This window comes from Hemitrygon akajei, chromosome 2 (genome assembly GCF_048418815.1).
Source record: "Hemitrygon akajei chromosome 2, sHemAka1.3, whole genome shotgun sequence".
Lineage (NCBI taxonomy): Eukaryota > Metazoa > Chordata > Chondrichthyes > Myliobatiformes > Dasyatidae > Hemitrygon > Hemitrygon akajei.
The window spans coordinates 180,452,031-180,473,264 of record NC_133125.1 but is presented as its reverse complement, the minus strand read 5'-3'; positions in this window follow the sequence as shown (position 1 = coordinate 180,473,264).

The following is a 21,234-nucleotide window of genomic DNA, read 5'->3' as shown; positions in this document are numbered from 1 at the left end:
CCCCTTCTGGCTCTCCTAATTTCATTCTTAAGCTCCTTCCTGCTAGCCTTATAATCTTCTAGATCTCTATCATTACCTAGGTTTTTGAACCTTTTGTAAGCTCTTCTTCTTGACTAGATTTACAACAGCCCTTGTACACCACGGTTCCTGTATCCTACCATCCTTTTTTAGTCTTATTGGAACGTACCTACTCAGAATATTATGCAAATATCCCCTTAACATTTGCCACATTTCTGCTGTACATTTCCCTGAGAACATCTGTTCCCAATTTATGCTTCCAAGTTCCTGCCTGCTAGCCTCATGTTTCCCCTTACTCCAAATAAATGCTTTTCTAACTTGTCTGTTCCTATCCCTCTCCAATGCTATGGTAGCAATTATAGGTCTGTCAGTTTGACGTCAGTGGTTGGTAAATAAATGGAAAGTATTCTTAGAGATGGTAAATATAATTACCTGGATAGACAGGGTCTGATTAGGAACAGTCAGCATGGATTTGTGCGTGGAAGGTCATGTTTGACAAATCTTACTGAATTTTTTGAAGAGGTTACGAGGAAAGTTGACGAGGGTAAAGCAGTGGATGTTGTCTATATGGACTTCAGTAAGGCCTTTGACAAGGTTCCGCACAGAAGGTTAGTTAGGAAGGTTGAATCGTTAGGTATTAATATTGAAGTAGTAAAATGGATTCAACAGTGGCTGGATGGGAGATGCCAGAGAGTAGTGGTGGATAACTGTTTGTCAGGTTGGAAGCTGGTGACTAGTGGTGTGCTTCAGGGATCTGTACTGGGTCCAATGTTGTTTGTCATATACATTAATGATCTGGATGATGGGGTGCTAAATTCGATTATTAAGTATGCAGATGATACTGTTATGAACCCCGTAACTGGGTCACTTACCAGCAAAGATAGAGAGGTCCGTTGAAGTCTGATGGTTCTATTTTTAACAGTATTTATTAGTAAATATACACAAAAATAATATCAATGCAAATATACAGATAATATACGTCGTCAATACTAAATCTAAAAGTGCGGGTATAATAATAATCAATAAGAAATAAGCTCTATCGTTGTCTAGGGGATAATGTATTGTCCGATGGAAATATAAAAGTCACTCAGTTCATGCAGGCTGCAGCCTTTGGGAACCGCTGTGTAGCAATGGTTGGAGAGAGAGAGAGATTTTGAGAAACTTGCCGGCTTTCCTTCTATGATTTCGATCCGTCAGAGTCTCGTTGGTGTGGCCATTCACTTGTGGCCTCTCCTTTAGCTAAGCCGTTCTTCCGTGGTGAGCCCGCCAATCCCAGGCAAGGGAAGGACGCACACGAGCCCCCCACCGGCTGTCACTATTAAACGCTGTCACGGGATTTCTAGCGTTTCTCCTGGTGCGTCTAAAGGGGTTGTTCCCCAGACCCTCTTTTATCCTTACTCACGGGGTCTCAGATGTCAATCAGGTTGGGATGAAGCAATCCCTCAACCAGCCCACTCTGGTCGTCCCCTGAGGGCTTCAATGAATAGTACAGTACTCAATACACAATTCCGTCTCCAAGAGACAATAGCCATTATCAGGGGTTTTGTTTCGCTGAGGCCAGGACACATTCCAAACCTTGTGGATTCTCTCTCATTTCCTGGGTCCCAGACCCGAATTAATAGCGATCTTGCGATTCTCAAAAAGGAGGGGGCGACTCTGTACCCTTCGGCCCCTCAGAGTTGCTGCACATTCGTAACAATACTAAGTTAGGTGGTGTTGTGGATAATGAAGTAGGTTTTCAAAGCTTGCAGAGAGATTTAGGCCAGTTAGAAGATGGGCTGAATGATGGCAGATGGAATTTAATGCTGATAAGTGTGAGGTGCTACATTTTGGTAGGAATAATCCAAGTAGGACATACATGGTAAATGGTAGGACATTGAGGAATGCAGTAGAACAGAGTGATCTAGGAATAATTGTGCATAGTTCCCTGAAGGTGGAATCTCATGTGGATAGGGTGGTGAAGAAAGCTTTTGGTATGCTGGCCTTGATAAATCAGAGCATTGAGTATAGGAGTTGGGATGTAATGTTAAAATTGTACAAGGCATTGGTAAGGCCAAAATTGGAGTATTGTGTACAGTTCTGGTCACCGAATTATAGGAAAGATATCAACAAAATAGAGAGAGTACAAGGAAGATTTACTAGAACATTACCTGGGTTTCAGCACCTAAGTTACAGGGAAACGTTGAACAAGTTAGGTCTTTATTCTTTGGAGCGTAGAAGGTTGAGGGGGGGACTTGATAGAGGTATTTAAAATTATGAGGGGGATGGATAGAGTTGACGTGGATAGGCTTTTTCCATTGAGAGTAGGGGAGATTCAAACAAGAGGACATGAGTTGAGGGTTAGGGGGCAAAAGTTTAAGAGTAACATGAGGGGGAATTTCTTTACTCAGAGAGTGGTAGCTGTGTGGAACGAGCTTCCAGTAGAAGTGGTAGAGGCAGGTTCGGTATTGTCATTTAAAGTAAAATTGGATAGGTATATGGGCAGGAAAGGAATGGAGGGTTATGGGCGGAGTGCGGGCCAGTGGGACTAGGTGTGAGTAAGTGTTCAGCGCGGACTAGAATGGCCAAGGTGGACTCTTTCCGTGCTGTAGTTGTTATATGGTTATAAAGGAGATAGAATTGTGATCACTGTCTCCAAAATGCTCTCCACTGAGAGATCTGACACCTGATCAGGCTCATTTCCCAATACCAGATCAAGTACAGCCTCTCCTCTTGTAGACTTATCTACACATTGTATCAAGAAACCTTCCTGAACACAGCTCACAAACTCCACGCCATTTTAACCCCTTGCTCTAGGGAGATGCCAATCAATATTTGGGAAATTAAAATCTCCCACCACAACAATCCTGTTGATTCAAGATGGTGACGCGACGCAGCTTGCAGTGGCCACTCCAGAACTGATTATCTGTTATTTGTGAAGTGGGGTGCCGTGCGCAATCATAATCGATTGAAAATGGATGTAGGACCACGGAGGAACATCGCGAAATCTCCAGGAAGATCTTCTTCGTTGCTACTGCTGCTGTGAGGTCCGTGACTCTGCTGGGAAGAACAGGGCCCCAGTCCTCAGGGTCGCATTGCCAATGGCCATTGGCGGGGCCTTCTTAATACGCTGGGCAGAGGATGGTGCTCGGAGAAGCTGTGCCAGAGGGGATGGTCGTCGGCTCGGAGGTTCGACGGACTCGAATTCCGATGCGGTCAGGTCGCTTTCGGTGTGTGCTGCGTCTGCGAGGCTGAGTCGGGCGGCGCCATGAAAATCCATAGCGGGGGTATTCCCTTCTGCCACCGGCATGGGATGGCGAGTCTGTCGGGATCCTGGGGTCTTGTGGAAACTGTGTGGTGATTTCTTTTGAACTTATAGTCCTTTGGACTATTTTTACTGTGCCCATGATCTGTTTTTTATCAATTATGCTATTGTTTGCACCGTTGCAAATACATGTTGTAACTATGTGGTTTTGTGCAGGTCTTGTAGTTTTAGTTTTTTGTCTGGTGGATTTGGAGCTCCTTTCCGGGGAACGCACTAAGACGGTAGCGCAATATTAATACGCAGCAGCCTCTCCGGACTCTGGATTGGGGATTGCCAAACGTTATGTGGATTTTCTGGTGTAGTCTGTTTTGTCGTATGCTTTTGTGATATCATTCTGGAGGAATGTTGTCTCATTTTTTAACTGCATTGCATTTGTGGTTTCTAAATGACAATAAACTGAATCTGAATCTGATTGCCTATATGATCTATATAATTTATATAAATTTACAACCCTATGTGATTTATAGGGAGGCAGCTCGTTCGGCACTCAGAATCTGTAGTGGAGCATTCCAGACCACACCAAGAGATGCATTTGGGGTTGAACTAGGAGAGATGCCTCTTGACCAGCAGAGTGAAATTTTGAGCCTTGCATACCGGACTTTCGTAGTAAGGTGTGGGACGTCTCATTTGATGAATTTGGTTTTAATGGATTGCTGGGGATATACTAACAGAGATGGTAAATATTTTAGGTGGACAATTAGGGAATAGGTGCAGGAGTATGGTCTTGTCAATTTTCAGATTAGCCCAACAATGGCCGGGCAGGAGTACAAATTTGGAATTTCCAGACGTGGAAATAGATTTGTTGTTTACGGGGATAGACAGGGTCTTGTGGGTGGTGAGATTAATGTTGAGAAGGGAAAAGGCTGACAGGTGGATTATCTGTCAATACGGCAAAAGGTATGGCTATTATCATTAGTTTGCAATGGGTAGAACAAGTTAAACTAAGAAGAGTTGTGATCTGCTCAGACGCTGCCTCGGATCTGCAGAGTTTAGAAAAGAAGCATTCATGCAGGCCTGATCTGTTGATGGAAGTGTACTACGATTTGTATGTTCTGGAGAGAGTGGGAATAGTAGTGAAGTTTTGTTGCATCCCAGCACATCTGGGTGTATCGGGTAATGATGTTAGAGCAAAACCAGCACTTACTAAGTCAGAGGTAGATATTATAGTCAATATAGGAAAGTATGAAGCCAAATCTTGTATGAGGTTGACTGGGATGAGTAAAGGCAGAATTTGTGGGATAGCAGTGGGACTGGGAGGTGACATTATAATTTGGTTCTATCAGTCCAGGGAGGTTCCTGAAGTTGTCAGAGCTGGGGTTGGTAGTGGGGATAATCTCCTGTTACTTATAAAGTTCTCCAAATGGCTTGTGCCTCTAACAGCCTCTGACAACCAAGTCCAACTCTTGGCCTTCACGTGTGGCTTAGCTACTAGGCCCAGCGGAACTATCTCCAATGCCAAAGGAAGGGGCAAATGTGGACCACTGGCTCCTCAAACCCATTTGCTTCAGGCAGATGGGGCCCATCAGCATTGGACAGCCAGGAGAAGGAAAACTCTGATTTTTAACCTCCGCTGCCTTGTGGCCAAACCCACCCATGGGAGAGGCTTCGGGAGTAAATCCCGAGGAAGAAATCCAGAACCGGGTCCCTAAGGCAGTTTGATGTTGTTTACAACTTCACTCTGGCAACCTCTGTGATGACACTGGTGCCAAGCTGTATCGGTGCTTGCCCTTCCCTTGGACAACATCAGTGACATGGAGAGGGGGAACCCACTGCATGGGCAACAGCCGGTTCTCAGATCTTCCCACCCAGGCTTGCACCCTGGAGAGGACACAGTCCACCAGAGGCACAAACCCATGATCCCCTGGGATTGACAGCTGTGGATGAGTTTGGGGAGGCGCCAGTTGGGAAGGAATAGGAGGGAAGTTGCGTGATTGGCGAGATTCACTCAGATTTGCACTCCACCCACTATGGCACTTGTCGGTAAGTATGGGAATGAGTTGTCATTTTTTTAAGGTTTCAGAGACAGTGGAACATGTGATCATGTTGTGCCACAAATATTCAGCATAATGTAGGAAGCTGTTTAGACAATTATTGGGTAGATCTGTGGTGCCTAGGTCGCAGGATATTCTGGCAACTGAAGCAGGGATAGGTACGTCATGTCGGGCCCTGGTGAAGTTTTGAATTAAAACAGGTTTGGGGGGCAGGACCTGATCCCCGTGACAGCTCCTACCATACTCCAGTCCAATAGGTGGCGGTAATGCACCTTCCTGATGTGCGAGCTGCCGTTAGCACAAAAGTCAGTGGATGAAGAAGGTTCGGTGCTCAGTTGTCAGCTGGACTCTGGATTCTGGTCTCAGTCTCATATTGTGTATCGATTCTACTCTCGGACACTCCAGCACTCGGGTCCTTACTGTCCTCACCTCGGACTCTCGTCCCGATGTGTGTACCAACAATAGGTACGGGTGAGGGGCCAGAAGACCGGAGGGTGGTTATTGTTGAGCATTTCTTTAAGATAGACTGTCGGGGAAAGCCTGGGATGTACAGACTGGTGAGCGTAACATCAGTGGTGGGTACATTAATTGAGGGGATTCTGAGAGACAGGATCTACATTCATTTGGAAAGGCAAGGACTACTCAGGGATACCTGACATGGGTTTCTGCATGGTTGAGAAAATGGATGATGGAAATGCAGTAGAGAAAATCTGTGTGGAGTTTAGCGAGATATTTGACAAGGTACTTTATGGGAGAATTTTCCAGAGTGTTAGATCACACGGGATACAGTACGATCTGGCCAATTGGATACAGAATTGCCTGGGTTCTGGCCTGTGTCCAGTGGTGTTCTGCAGGAATCGGTGCTGGGTCCACTGTTTTACATCATTCTTATTAATGATTTGGAAGTGGGAGTAGGTGACATGTTTTGTATGTTTGTGGAGGACACTAAAATTGTTGGACATTGAGGACTGGAGGGCTTGGGTTATACGGAGAGGCTGGATAGGCTGGGAATTTTCCCTGGAGCTTAGGCGGCTGCCAGATGAAGTGTCGAGGTGGGTGCTGTTAAGTACTTTTAAAGAGAATTGAACTGGTACGTGGATAGGAAAGGGTTAAAGGGATAATGGGCAAATGGGACTAGCTCACTGAAACAAGTTGGTCAACACGAGTGAACTCGGCCGAACAGCCTGCCTTACCTCCTCTTTAAATGCCTCCAGTGTTCACTCACCCCCTCCTCATCTGGATCCAGTGTTGCTCCACCCCTTCCTCACACCAGTTTCCACTGGCTATCCCCCGTCTTTCTTTCTTTATGTCCTCCTTAGTGAAGACAGAACCAAAGTAGTTATTCAATTGGTCTGCCATGTCCTTGTTCCCCATGATCAATTCACCTGTTTCTGACTGTAAGGGACCTACATTTGTCTTAACCAATCTTTTTCTTTTCACATATCTATAAAAGCTTTTACAGTCAGTTTTTATGTTCCCTGCCAGCTTTCTTTCATAATCTTTTTTCCCTTTCCTAATTAAGCCCTTTGTACTCCTCTGCTGGACTCTGAATATCTCCCAGTCCTCAGGTGTGCCGCTTTTTCTGGCTAATTTGTATGTTTCTTCTTTGGAGTTGATACTATCCCTAATTTCCCTTGTCAGCCACGGGTGCACTACCTTCCCTGGTTTATTCTTTTGCCAAACTGGGATGGACAATTGTTGTAGTTCATCCATGCGATCTTTAAATGCTTGCCATTGCATATCCACCGTCAACCCTTTGAGTGTCATTTGCCAGTCTATCTTAGCTAATTCACGTCTCATACCTTCAAACTTACCCTTCTTTAAGTTCAGAACCTTTGTTTCTGAATTAACTATGTCACTCTCCATCTTAATGAAGAATTCCACCATATTATGGTCACTCTTACCCAAGAGGCCTCGCACGACAAGATCGCTAACTAACCCTTCCTCATTGCACAATAGCCAGTCTAGAATGGCCTGCTCTCTAGTTGGTTCCTCGACATGTTGGTTCAGAAAACCATCCCGCATACATTCCAAGAAATCCTCTTCCTCAGCACCCTTACCAATTTGGTTCATATAGATATATGTAGATTGAAGTCACCCATGATAACAGCTGTTCCTTTATTGCACGCATTTCTAATTTCCTGTTTAATGCCATCCCCAACCTCACTACTACTGTTAGGTGGCCTGTACACAACTCCCACCAGTGTTTTCTGCCCCTTAGTGTTATGCAGCTCTACCCATATCGATTCCATATCCTCCAGGCTAATGTCCTTCCATTTTATTGTGTTAATCTCCTCTCTTACCAGCAACGCTACCCCACCTCCTTTTCTTTCCTGTCTATCCCTCCTGAATATTGAATATCCCTGTATGTTGAGCTCCCATCCTTGGTCACCCTGGAGCCATGTCTCTGTGATCCCAACTATATCATATTCATTAATAACTATCTGCACATTCAGTTCATCCACCTTGTTACGAATGCTCCTCGCATTGACACACGAAGCCTTCAGGCTTGTTTTTACAACACTCTTAGCCCTTATATGATTATGTTGAAAAGTGGCCCTTTTTGATTTTTGCCCTGGATTTGCCTGCCTGCCACTTTTACTTTTCACCTTACCACATTTTGCTTCTACCCTCATTTTACACCCCTCTGTCTCTCTGCACTTGTTCCCATCCCCCTGCCACATTAGTTTAAATCCTCCTGAACAGCAGTAGCAAACGCTCCCCCTAGGACATTGGTTCCAGTCCAGCCCAGGTGCAGACCATCCTGTTTGTACCGGTCCCACCCCCCCCTCCCCCCCAGAACTGGATCCAATGCCCCAGAAATTTGAATCCCTCCCGCTTGCACCATTTTTCAAGCCATGTATTCATCTGAAATATCCTCCTATTTCTGCTCTGACTAGCAAGTGGCACTGGTAGTAATCCCGAGTTTATTACCTTTGTGGTCCTACTTTTTAGTTTATCTCCTAACTCCCTAAATTCACATTGTAGGACCTCATCCTGTTTTTTACCTATTTCGTTGGTACCTATGTGCACCACGACCACTGGCTGTTCACCCTCCCATTCCAGAATGTCCTACAGCCGCTCAGAGACATCCTTGACCCTTGCACCAGGGAGGCAACATACCATCCTGGAGTCTCGTTTGTGGCCACAGAAACACCTATCTATTCCCCTTACAATCGAATCCCCTATCACTATAGCTCTCCCACTCCTTTTCCTTCCCTCCTGTGCCGCAGAGCCTCCCATGGTGTAATGAACTCGGCTGCTGCTGCCTTTCCCTGATGAGACATCTCCCCCAACAGTATCCAAAACAGTATATCTGTTTAGGAGGGAGATGACCTCAGGAGACTCCTGCACTAGCTGCCTACTGCTACGCTGTCTAGTGGCCACCCCTTCCCTTTCTGCCTGTGTAGCCTTTACCTGCGGTGTGGCCAACTCACTGAACGTGCTATTCACGACTTTCTCAGCATTGCGGATGCTCCAGTATGAATCCACTCGCAGCTCCAGATGCTCAATGCGGTCTGCCAGAAGCTGCAGCTGGGCACATTTCCTGCACACATAGTCGTCAGGGACACTGGAAGTATCCCTGATTTCCCACATGCTGCAGGATGAACAAACCACGGGGCCAATCTCAGCCGTCATAACCTACCCAATATGCTGCCTCAGCTTTTGAAACGTTCTCCTTTTAAAGGAACTTACCCATCCTCACCTCACTTGGAGTGAAGCTCCTCCTCAGCCTCTGCTCGCCGAAGCCTCTGGAGACAAAGCCTTCCTACTCTGTCTCCCTCTATTAAGTCGCCTGCTCCTTCTAACTTCTCTCTTCCTGTGTTAAAAGCACACCCTCCACTGGTGAGTGAGTCTTGCCTCGCCCGCTGAACCAAAGCCCTTTAAGCCTTCACTCTGCTCCCGGCTCACTCCGCTGCCCGCTGTTTAACGCTGTGTACCTTTTTAAATCCTTCCCGCTTCACTGCATGATGTCACAATGTCCCGCCTCTCAACTCCAATGAGTAGAAGGAAAAGAAACAAAATGGCTCCCGCTGCACCCCCGTTCTGCTCCTCCGACTTTCTTCTCCAAATGACATTACATTATGACCATGATGTAATTGAGAATCTGGTGAGCATGATGTAATGGTCTTGTGACGGTGGGGTGATGTAATTTCCCACCAGTTTGAGGTCATGCGATGACCTGTTTCAACAGGTATAAAAGGGGAAAGCCTTGCTGTGACGCAGGTCAGTTCAGTTTTTAATTTGTCAGTGACTCCGTTATGCTGCGTATTTGATTTCATGACGCAGTTTCGTTTTAAAGTGGGGTTTTAATTTCTACTGTAAGAATCATTGTGCCAGCAGTTCTGAAAATCGCTACCAGTTATGTTGATTTATCTTTGAGTTAATTTTAAAGTCTAAGTATTGGAGAGTGAAGATTTTACCGTGTTATGGATCCAGCAACAATGAATATATAATTGAGACGGGTTTTTTTATAACAAATAAAACATTTATTAATCACTGCTAAAAAAACCCAAAGAAATGGGCATTAGGTAGATTAAACTTAGCAGAGAGTTGTTTAAAGGATGCGAAACGATTGTCAATGAAAAGATCTTCAAAATACCTAATGCCCTTTCTATACCAATCATAAAATGTTGAATCGCGCATAGAAGGTAAAAAATGATGATTATGTAAAATAGGACTAGAAAGGGAAAAACCATGGAAACCATTAAATTTCCTAAACTGGGCCCATATTCGCAGAGTGTGTCTAACAAGAGGGTTAACAATTTGTCTGGGCAAACTACTAGGCAGTGCAGATCCGAGAAGCACAGAAATAGGGAGATCCTTAGTGGAATTCAGCTCCATTGCCACCCATTTAGGGCGGTCAGACTGGCTATGAAAAAAAGACCAGAAGGTAGGACAACGAATGTTAGCTGCCCAATAATATAAATGAAAATTAGGTAAGGCCATGCCGCCTTCTTTTTTAGATTTTTGAAGGTAAGCTTTATTAATTCTCGAACCCATTTCTTTCGGTATCTCCAAATTAGACACTTGATTAATCCTTTATTACCCAACTTTCCTGAGATGCCTGAGAAAAATGCTATGGACTTGTTTCTTTCTATTAATCCATTGGGTAAAGGTTTAATATCTTTTATTCGTGATAAATTAGTACCCTTACGCCCTTTTGGTTAAAATCAGAATGGCTTGGGAACATGACTTAAATATTCCCTTATCTGATGTAGTTTGGGTCTCAATTCTCAAGTCAGTCAGCTCAACTTCTCTCTGTGCTCACCACTGACTTTTACAGTTTAAGATTGTTCATAGGCCTCATATGTCCAAATCTAAACTGTCCCAATTTTACCCTAATATTAGTCCTATTTGTGACAAATGCAGAAGTGGCGAGGCTTCTCTCATTCATATGTATTGGACCTGTCCTAGTCTAGAGAAACTTTGGAGAGATGTTTTCTTAACTTTATCTCATATTCTGAATTGCCACTTAGAACCTAACCCTTTAATTGCTCTTTTTGGTTCCTTGGGTGAGACAGATATACATTTGAGCTCAACTAAACATCGAACGTTATCTTTTGCTTCTCTTCTGGCTAGGCGTCTAATTCTTCTTAGATGGAGAGATGTTGCCCCACCCACGCATGCTCAATGGCTCAATGATATTATGTCCTGTTTAGACCTTGAAAAAATTCATTACTCAATTCTTAATTCGGACATAAAGTTTCATAAGGTCTGGGGACCTTTTCTTGAATATTTTCATAACTTCTCTTTTGATTAAGTTTTTTTTCAGTCCCTTACTTTCAGCTTTTTTTTTCTCTTGGTAGTAGGCATTATTATCTTCCGTTTTTATTTGTACTTACTGTTTTGGGGGTTTGTTTGTTTTGATTTATATTTCCTACATTTTGCTGTGATTGGTCTGGAGGGTTTTTTTCTGTGGGGGTGGGGGGTGGATACTAACTTTACACGACTTTAATATGAATGCTTTTTCAATTATTATCTTGAATTATGTTATCATTGTATGTTTATCTTGCACTGTATTAATTTCCTATTTTATTCTTGGGTTTTTTTTTGTTGTAGTGTTGTAGAAAATGCATTAAAAAATCAATAAAAAAACCCAAAAGTAAACAAACGACTAACTTAACCAGAAGTCGGCTGCTGTGCGGCAGCTTGAACAGTTCTTAAAGCGGTAATACAAAAACAGTTCTTAAAGCGGTAATACAAAAACAGTTCTTAAAGCGATAATACAAAAACAGTTCTTAAAGCGGTAATACAAAAACAGTTCTTAAAGCGATAATACAAAAACAGTTCTTAAAGCGATAATACAAAAACAGTTCTTAAAGCGGTAATACAAAAACAGTTCTTAATGTGATAATGCAAAAACAGTTCTTAAAGCGGTAATGCGAAAACAGTTTTAACATTAGAAGTAGTAATGTGAAAGTATAAAGTTTTACCCAGTCGCTTAGGAGAGTCTTTCCTTGAAATAATTCAGGTTCTCTTTTGTGGCGTTACTACTGACCCCTGTCGAAGTATGCTTTGATCAAAGGATTTACGATGAAGAAAATGGAACGGCATAAAGGCACTGACCTTTCCTTGGCGAAACTCTGCATCCAACTATTTCTGCCCCTTTTAGCAGGAGTTATCGCGGCTTGCAGGTTACTAATTCCTTGTACGAAGATTAAATAAGGTCGGACTGGTTTCACCGTCACCACCAACTTTTCCAATCTTTCAGCTTCCTGAACTTCGATGAATCTTCATTCTCCACTGACTGGACTGGCAATATTGTAGCAAAATTGCCGGCAATAACCTTTGAGACTTAAGACAGAAAGTAAAACTCCACTTTTAAATGAAACTGCGTCATAATAGCGAATATGCAGCGAAACGGGAGTCTCTGGTGAATTCTACCATGAACTGCCCCCTCACAGGGAGAGGTCCTCCTTTTATACCCTTTTGAAAAAACCTGTCACATGACCTCTCACTGGCAGGAAAATGATGTCACTCCACCATCACAAGACCATTACCTCATATCCAGCATAGCCTCAATTACACCACGGTCACGTGACAAGTACAGGATACCCACGGGTACGTAACAACCAAAGTTTGGGCAGCCGACGGATTGAGTAAAGTTGGTGTCATCGGCAGTAATACAGGATTGACGTTATGGGATCTTCGTTCAGAAATAGTAACCTGCACCCAAGATAGTCCCTGCTGTAAGAGCAGAAAGGATTGGGGCAGCGTTATTTGTCAAGGAAAAGGTCAGTCCCTTTAATCTGTTTTTAATTCCTTTCTCGTAAATCCTTCAGGCAAGGCATATTTCGGCTGGGATCAGTAGTAACGTCACGTCGTTGAGGAATTTGTTACTTCAGGAAAGTCTCTCCTAACTGACTGTGTAAATCATTTGGACTTTCGCATTCACCACTTTTAAGAACTGTGTTCGCATTTATTGCTTTAACAACTGTGTTCACATTCATCACTTTAAGACCTGTTCGAGTTGTCATATAGCAGTTAACTTCCGGTTAAGTTAGTCATTTGTTTATGTTTCATTTGTTATTGAGCTGCTTTTAAATACATGTTTCTTTGTTTATAAAAACCCTGTGTCAATTCTATATTCATTTTTGCCATTACCATACCAGCCTTCATTGCTAGAGGGATTGAATTCGAGAGCAGGGAGGTCATGCTGCAACTATACAGGGCCGCACCTGGAGTACTGTGTGCAGTTCTGGTCTCCATACTTGAGGAAGGATATACTGGCTTTGGAGGCAGTGCAGAGGGGGTTCACCAGGTTGATTGCAGAGATGAAGGGGTTAACCTATGAGGAGCGATTGAGTTGACTGGGACAGTACTCTCTGGAATTCAGAAGAATGAGAAGGAATCTTATAGAAACATACAAATTTTTGAAAGTGATAGATAAGATAGACGTAGAAAAGTTGTTTCCATTGGTAGGTGAGACTAGAACTAGGGGACATTGCCTCAAGATTCGGGGAGAAGATTTAGGACGGAAATGAGGAGAAACTGTTTCCTCGAGAGTGGTGAATTTGTGGAATTCTCTGCCCAGGGAAGCAGTTGAGGCTTCTTCACTAAATATATTTAAGATACAGTTAGATAGATTTTTACATAGTAGGGGAATTAAGGGTTATGGGGAAAAGGCAGGTAGATGGAGACAAATATGGACAGATACGGACAGATCAGCCATGATCTTATTGAATGGCGGGGCAGGCTCGATGGACCGGATGGCCTACTCCTGCTCCCATTTAATATGTTCTTATGTGAAACATCCACAGTCCATCTCATTCCACATGTGCTGCTTAAACCACTGAGTTTCTTCAGATTCTGTGTATTTTGATTGCGAAAACTCTGCTCTCCATCCCAAAGGAAAAACCTCGGGAATGTTTTAGTTGTCCATCCGCCGTAAAACCCCGGGAAAGGTTCCTGTCGGCCACTCGACTGTGCCTGATGCCCAGCGGCCTTTCCCCCGATCCCCGGGGCCGCGCTGCCCGAGTCTCCCCCCGATCCCCGGGGCCGCGCTGCCCGAGTCTCCCCCCGATCCCCGGGGCCGCGCTGCCCGAGTCTCCCCCCGATCCCCGGGGCCGCGCTGCCCGAGTCTCCCCCCGATCCCGGGGCCGCGCTGCCCGAGTCTCCCCCCGATCCCCGGGGCCGCGCTGCCCGAGTCTCCCCCCGATCCCCGGGGCCGCGCTGCCCGAGTCTCCCCCCGATCCCCGGGGCCGCGCTGCCCGAGTCTTCCCCCCGGTCCCGGGGCCGCGCTGCCCGAGTCTTCCCCCCGATCCCCGGGGCCGCGCTGCCCGAGTCTCCCCCCGGTCCCGGGGACGCGCTGCCCGAGTCTCCCCCGGATCCCCGGGGACTCTCTAATTCTCTGCTTCTCCCCCCAGTCTCTGTCACCCTGGATGTGGAAACGGCGCATCCGGAGCTCGAGGTGTCTGAGGATCGGAAGAGTGTGAGAAACACCGGGACCCGGAGGGATCTCCCTGACACCGGGAAGAGGTTCACATACTGGTTTTCACGTTGTGTGCTGGGATCGGAGGGATTCACATCGGGGGGACATTACTGGGAGGTGGAGGTGACGGGGAATCGGTGGTGGTTTCTGGGAGTCGCCGCAGGGTCTGTGGAGAGGAAGGGAGGGGTCACAGTGAGTCCGGAGACCGGATTCTGGATCATCGCGCGGTTTGATGACGTGATGCGGGTTTACACCTCCCCTGAGTCCCGTCTCCCTGCCGGTCCCATCCCCGGGAGGGTGGGAGTTTATCTCAGTTACGAGTCCGGGACAGTTTCATTTTACAACGCAGAGACCAAGTCCCATCTCCACACCTTCACTGGGAATAAATTCACGGGGAAACTTTATCCTTACTTCGGGTTTGGATCTAAAAACGAGTGGCTGAGAATCTGCTCCGGTTCCGCTCCAGGTCTGTAAACGGGTCGGGTCCCGGGACCGGCGTTAGGAGTAAGTCAGTGTAAATATAAATGTGCGGAGAGTGAAATAAACACGATATGAGAATTATCGATCCATTAATTTTAACTCGTTCACCGCATCCTCAACGGAACAGAAACACTGCGGATTCAGCAGCAGCCGCGGGCGGTGGGTCCTGAACTCCCTGGCTTCCCCCGGGTGCTAAAGTCCACCGGGACTGACAGGGTAACTGCGGCAAATGGTGGTGGTGCTGACTGGAAGAGGGAGTCAGAGTGAATCTCGGAAAGACGGGACATGTAGTGGTGGTAACACACAAAACGCCGGAGACTCCCAGCGTGTCAGGTAACATCTCAACAACAGTTCTATCACTTTGGATACTGTTGTGGGGGATGGCCTGGCGGAGGAAAGTCACCGCGTAGGGTCTCTGGCACTGAGTCTGCCTCTGTGACTCTGCAGGGAAACCGGGAGAAGAGCTGTGCTGTGTGATAGGGGGTTCATCAGTTAGGGGAACATAAAGGAGGTTCTGTGGGCGAGAACAAGATCCCCGGATGGTATGTTGCCTCCCTGGTGCCAGGGTCCAGGACATCTCACTTCGAGTTGTCAGTGTATTGTTGTCAGATGTCGTGATCCACATAGGTACCAATGATATGGGTATGACAAGTGACAGGTCCTGCACAGGGAACTCTGGGAGTTCGGTGCCAATTTAAAGGGCAGGACCTTCAGGTCTGTGATCTCAGGATTGCTACCTGTCACATGCTAGTGAGGCCAGAACGAGGAAGATTATAACACGTAACTAAGGTATTTGTGTTTGGGGGGGGGGGGTGGCATTAAATTTTTAGATCATTGGGCTCTCTTCCAGGGGAGGTGGGATCTGTACAGCAGGGACTGTTTGCACCTGAACTGGAAGGGGATTCATATGCTTGTGGGAAAGTTTGTTAATGCTGCATGGTGGGGTTTAAACTAGAGTTGCGGGGGGATGGGAACCAGAGTGCCAGAACAGTTAGTGGAGAAGTTGTTGAGATAGAGGTTGGTAAGACCTCAGACCGAGTCAGGAATCAGAAGGTTGAGCATGGTGTAACTGGTATCTGAGCTGTGTAAATATCAATAAATGACGTGCCGTAGGAAAGGGGAATGAGCTCAGGGCATGAATCAACACCTGGAATTATGATATTGTAGCGTACTGGGAGGGGTGTGGTCGACTGCTGCTGTGAGATAAGAAAGGTCTTACCACATTAATGGGATTATATTACAGACCAGCCAACCATCCTGGGGATTTAGAGGAACAAATTTTTTAAGAGATCACAGACCGTAGCAATAAACATAAGATTGTTATAGTTAGTGGTTTTAACTTTCTACATATTGACTGGGAATCCCACATATTGACTGGGTACCAGAGGATTGGAGGATAGCCAATGTTGTTCCATTGTTTAAAAACGCTCCAAACAAAAACCAGGAAATTATTGACCTCAGTTGTGGGATGGTTATTGGAAGGTATTCTAACGGACTTGATATATAAATTTGGACAGACATGACTGATTAAGGATAGTCAGCATATCTTTGTGCATTGGTAGATCATGTCTAACCGATCTTATAAAGTTTTTCAATGTTGTTACCAGGAAAGTGGATGAAGGCAAGGCAGTGGATGTTGACTACATGGACTTTAACAAGGCATTTGACAAGGTCCTGCATGAGAGGTTGGTCAAGAAGGTTCAGTCGCTCGGCGTTTAAGATGAGGTAGTAAACTGGATTAGTCATTGGCTTTGTGGGAGAAGCCTGAGAGTGGTAGTAGATGGTTGCCACTCTGACTGGAGACCAGTGTCTTGTGGTGTGCCACAGGGATTGGTCCCTTGATATTCGTCATCTATATCAATGATCTGGATGATAACATGGTCACTGGATCAACAAATTTGTGGATGTTGCCAGGTCTGCCAGCACGTGGTCCATGGGACCCGATTTCAACATTTGAGAGAAATTTGGATGGTAGGTGAATGGTGGCTCTGGTCCTTCTGCAGGTCGATTGGAGTCGGCAGTTTAAATGCTTTTTGCATGGACTAGATGGGCTGAAGGGCCTGTTTCTGTGCTGGACTTCTCTGTGACTATCTGTGGAGGGAGATGGACAGTTCACGTCTCAGCTCGAGGCCCTTCACCTGGACTGAAAGGAAGAGGGGAGACAGTCAGCATAGAAAGTTGAAGGAAGGGTGGAGTAAACACTGGCAGCTGATCCAGAAGAGGGAGGGGTGGAGACAAAAATGATGACATCTGGGAGGAGAGGGATATGGACCCTGGAATAAAGGGAGGGAGGTGGGGAGGAGAGGCTGATGGGCAGATGGAGAGGGTGAGGGAGGAGGAGAAAGAGATCGGATGATGGTGGCTGGTGCATCCTCACCACCCAGGCAGTGCCCTGTTGTGGCTGTTGCCATCAGGGAGAAGGTCCACATGCCTCAGGACTCGCACCACCAGGTTCAAGAACAGTTACTACCCCTTAAGCTCTTCCTCTAACTTACGAGACAAGTCGAGCCGGGATCACAACCAGTTTTCACATGGAATCAGTTTTTCTATTTTGGATACGTTTTATCCCCTGGAAATGCAGGGAAAATTACAGCCGATCCACAGGGAGAGAAACGGAGTTTGCATTCCACATCGATGACATCTTGTGGAATTCATTCAAACGCTGCCTGACCCTCTGTGGTTTTCAAGTATTTCCTGTTCATTTTTAGTTTATCGACCCTCTGATTCAAACAAACTAAAAAATAATCATTTGTTACAGGAAAGCTACGGGCATTCATAGAGGAATGGCTGAGTCAGGAGGGAGTAAGTGGGAATGAAAGGGCTTTTTCTGGTTGGCTGCCAGTGTCTAGCGGTGTTCCCCAGGGACCGCTACTTTTCACATTGTTTGTCAATGATTTAGATCATGGAAGTGTGGCAAAGTTTGCAGATGACAGAAAGATAGGTGGAACGGTAAGTAGTGCTGAGGAAACAATGCGATTGCAGCAGGACTTAGACACATTGGAAGAATGGGCAAGAAAGTGGCAGATGGAACACAGTGTTGGGAAATGCACGAAACTGCATTTACGTAAAAGGAAAACTGGCCTGGACTATTATCTAAATGAAGAGATGGTTCAGATATCAGAGGTGCAGAGAGGTTTAAGAGTCCCGTGCAAGACTCCCAGAAGGATAATTTGGTGGCTGAGTCTATGGTAAAGAAGGCAAATGCAATGATGGCATTTATTTAAAAGGAAATAGAATATACAAGTAAGGAGATAATGCTAAGCCTTTAAAAGACACTAGTCAAGCCACACTTAGGGTATTGTCAACCATGTTGGGCCCCATAACTCAGAAAGGACGTGTTGTCATTGGAGAGTCGAGAGGAGGTTCACAAAGATGATTCTGGGAATGAAGGGGTTAACATGTGAGGAGCGTTTAGCAGCTTTGGGCCTGTTCTCACTGGAATTTAAAAGAGTGCGGGAGGATCTCATTGAAACCGACTGAATGTTGAAAGGTCCAGATGGGGTGAATGTAGAGAGGATGTTTACTCTGGTGGGGGTACAGTAACCAGAACTAGAGGGCACAGCCTCAAAATTGAGGAACGAGCTTTGAGAACAAAGATAAGGAGGATTTCTTTTTTAGCCAGAGAGTAGTGAATCTAGAATCTTCTGCCGCAGAATATGTGGAGGCCCAATCTGTGGGTAAATTTACGGCGGAAGTTGATAGTTTCCTGATCCGTCAGGGCATGAAAGGATATGGCGAGAAGGCAGGTGTATGGGGTGGAGTGGGGTCCAGAATCAGCCATGGCAGAATGGCAGAGCATCTCGATGGGCTGAATGGCCTATTTCTACTCCTCTGTCTTATGGTCTATCTGACACAAGAGATTCTGCGGATGCTAGAAATCCCGAGCAACACAAGCAAAGTGCCGGAGGAACTCAGCGGGTCAGGCAGCACTAATGGAGGGGAATAAACAGTTGATGTTTCGCGCTGAGAACCTTCATCAGGACAAGAAGGAAAGCAGCAGAAGCCAGAATTAGACGGGGAGGATAAGGAGTACAAAGGGTTTGTGATCGGTGAGGCCAGGTGAGTGGGTGGGGGAGGGAGCATGAAGGAAGAAGCTGGGAGGTGACAGGTGGAAAAGGTAAAGAGGTTCAGGGAATCTGATGTTGAGGGGTTGGACCCCAGAATAAAGGGGAGGATGAGGGTTCCAGAGGGAGGTGATAGGTGGGGAGAGGAGAAGGGGTGGCAGTGGAACCTAAATGGGGAATGATAAAAGAGAGGGGGAAGGGGGATAAATTACTGGACATTGGAAAAATGGATTTTCATTCGGTCAGGTAGTAGCTACCCAGACAGTGTGTTACGTGTTTCTCCTCCGACCTGAGTGTGTGTCCTCATCGTTGCAGTAGGGGAAGCCATGGACTGACGTATCGGAATGGGAATGGGAAGTGGAATTGAAATGGATGGCCACTGGAATCCCACCTTTTGTGGCGGGTGGAGAGAAGGCGCTGGATGATATGGTCTCCCATTCTATGCCGGATCTCACCGATGGATAAGGGAGTCGCAAAGAGAGCGATCCCAGTGATATTAGAGATACTAGAGGAAGTCTTTTCCACAGAGAGTGGTTGGTGTGTGGAATGCACTGCCTGAGTCAGTGGTGGAGGCAGATACACTAGTGAAGTTTAAGAGACTACTAGACAGGTATATGGAGGAATTTAAGGTGGGGGGTTATATGGAGGCAGGGTTTGAGGGTCGGCACAACATTGTGGGCCAAAGGGCCTGTAATGTGCTGTACTATTCTGTTCTATTCCAGTGGAAAGCTGAGGAAACGATTCCTACAGAAAGTTGGAAAATTAGTCAGCTACATCCTGGGTACTAACCTCCGTAGTATCCAAGACATCTTCAAGCAGCGGTGCCTCAGAAATGCGGCCTCCATTATCAGAAGTAACCATCAGCCAGGACACACCCTCTTCTCAGTTTTACAAGCCTGAATGCTCACACTCAGCGATTCAGCGACAGCTTTTTCCCATCTGTCATACTTCCTCTAATTCATTGATTTATTTTTTTCTTTTCTTTTCAAATCTTTTTGTTATTATTCAAAAATAATACAGGTACATCGAAGTAACAACACTTACAATGCCTCAAAAAAAAAGAAATTATCTTAAAGATTGAAAATTTTTGTGTATATAAAATAACCCTACTAAGCAAGAAAGGTGAGAAAAAAAACCCATTTGGGGTACAACCCCGGAGCCATGCATCATACAGAAAGCTTCTAAAAATAAACATCAAACCGCCAACAAGAAAGAAAGATATATCAAAAAAAATTTACACTTAGATCGTGGAGGAAATCTAATCAGTTAACTGAAATAATAATAGTGAGCAAATGAGCCCCATCTCAAAATCAAATAAAGGTTCAAAGGTTCGGCTTCTAATTTTCTCCAAGCTAGGACACTGCATCACTTGAGAGAACCATTGTGACAAAGTAAGAGCTGATATATCCTTCCATTTCAACAAAATGGCCCTCCTAGCTATCAATGTAACAAATTCAATAACATGTTGGTCAGACACAGAAATACCATGGATATTTTGAGGAATTATTCCAAAAAGCACAGTCAGTTTATTAGACTGTAAGTCGAGTGCTCTAGAAATTGTCAAAAAGACTGACTTCCAAAACTGTTCTAATATAGAACATGACCAGAACATATGTGTCAGTGTAGCTATCTCAGTTTTACATCTATCACAATACTTGTCAACACTGGGAAATATTTTAGAAAGTCTCTCCTTCATCAAATGGTAACAATGTACAATTTTAAATTGAATCAGTGAATGACTAGCACAGATCGAAGAAGAGTTAACCAGCTTCAGAATCTGCGTCCAATCCTCCCATATAAAAGTCAAATTGACTTCCTTCTCCCAATCCTGTTTAATCTTAAGTAAAGGACGCTTATCCCATTGTAACAATAAATTATAAATTCTTTCACTAGAACCTTTCACCGAAGGGTTCATATTCATAATAGTATCTAACAAGTCCGTTTCCAATATGTAAAGAAAATTACTTAAATATTTCTGTAAAAGATGTCTAACTTGAAGATATTGTAAAAAGTGTGAATATGAGAGAGAATATTTATTGACCAATTGTTCAAAATACATCAATCTGCCTTCTTTAAATAAATCCAAAAAAGAATTAATACCTTTATTTTTCCAAAGTAAAAAACTTGGATTGCTCAGGGAAGGTTTAAAGAAGTAATTACTATAAATGATACTATAAAGTTTAAATTTTTTCAGATTAAAAAAATTGCAGAACTGGAGCCAAATTTGTAAAGAGTGCTTAACCACAGGATACAGGTTTAAATCAGCAACTTTAGCTAATTGCATAGGTAGAGCAACTCCTAATAATGAAGTTAAATAAAACTCACAGCTCTCAGTTCCAGGTCTACCCAAATTGGCCGGTCATTTCTATCACCCCAATATAACCAAAAGGACATATATCGCAAATTAACAACCCAATAATACATGCTTAGATTAGACAAAGC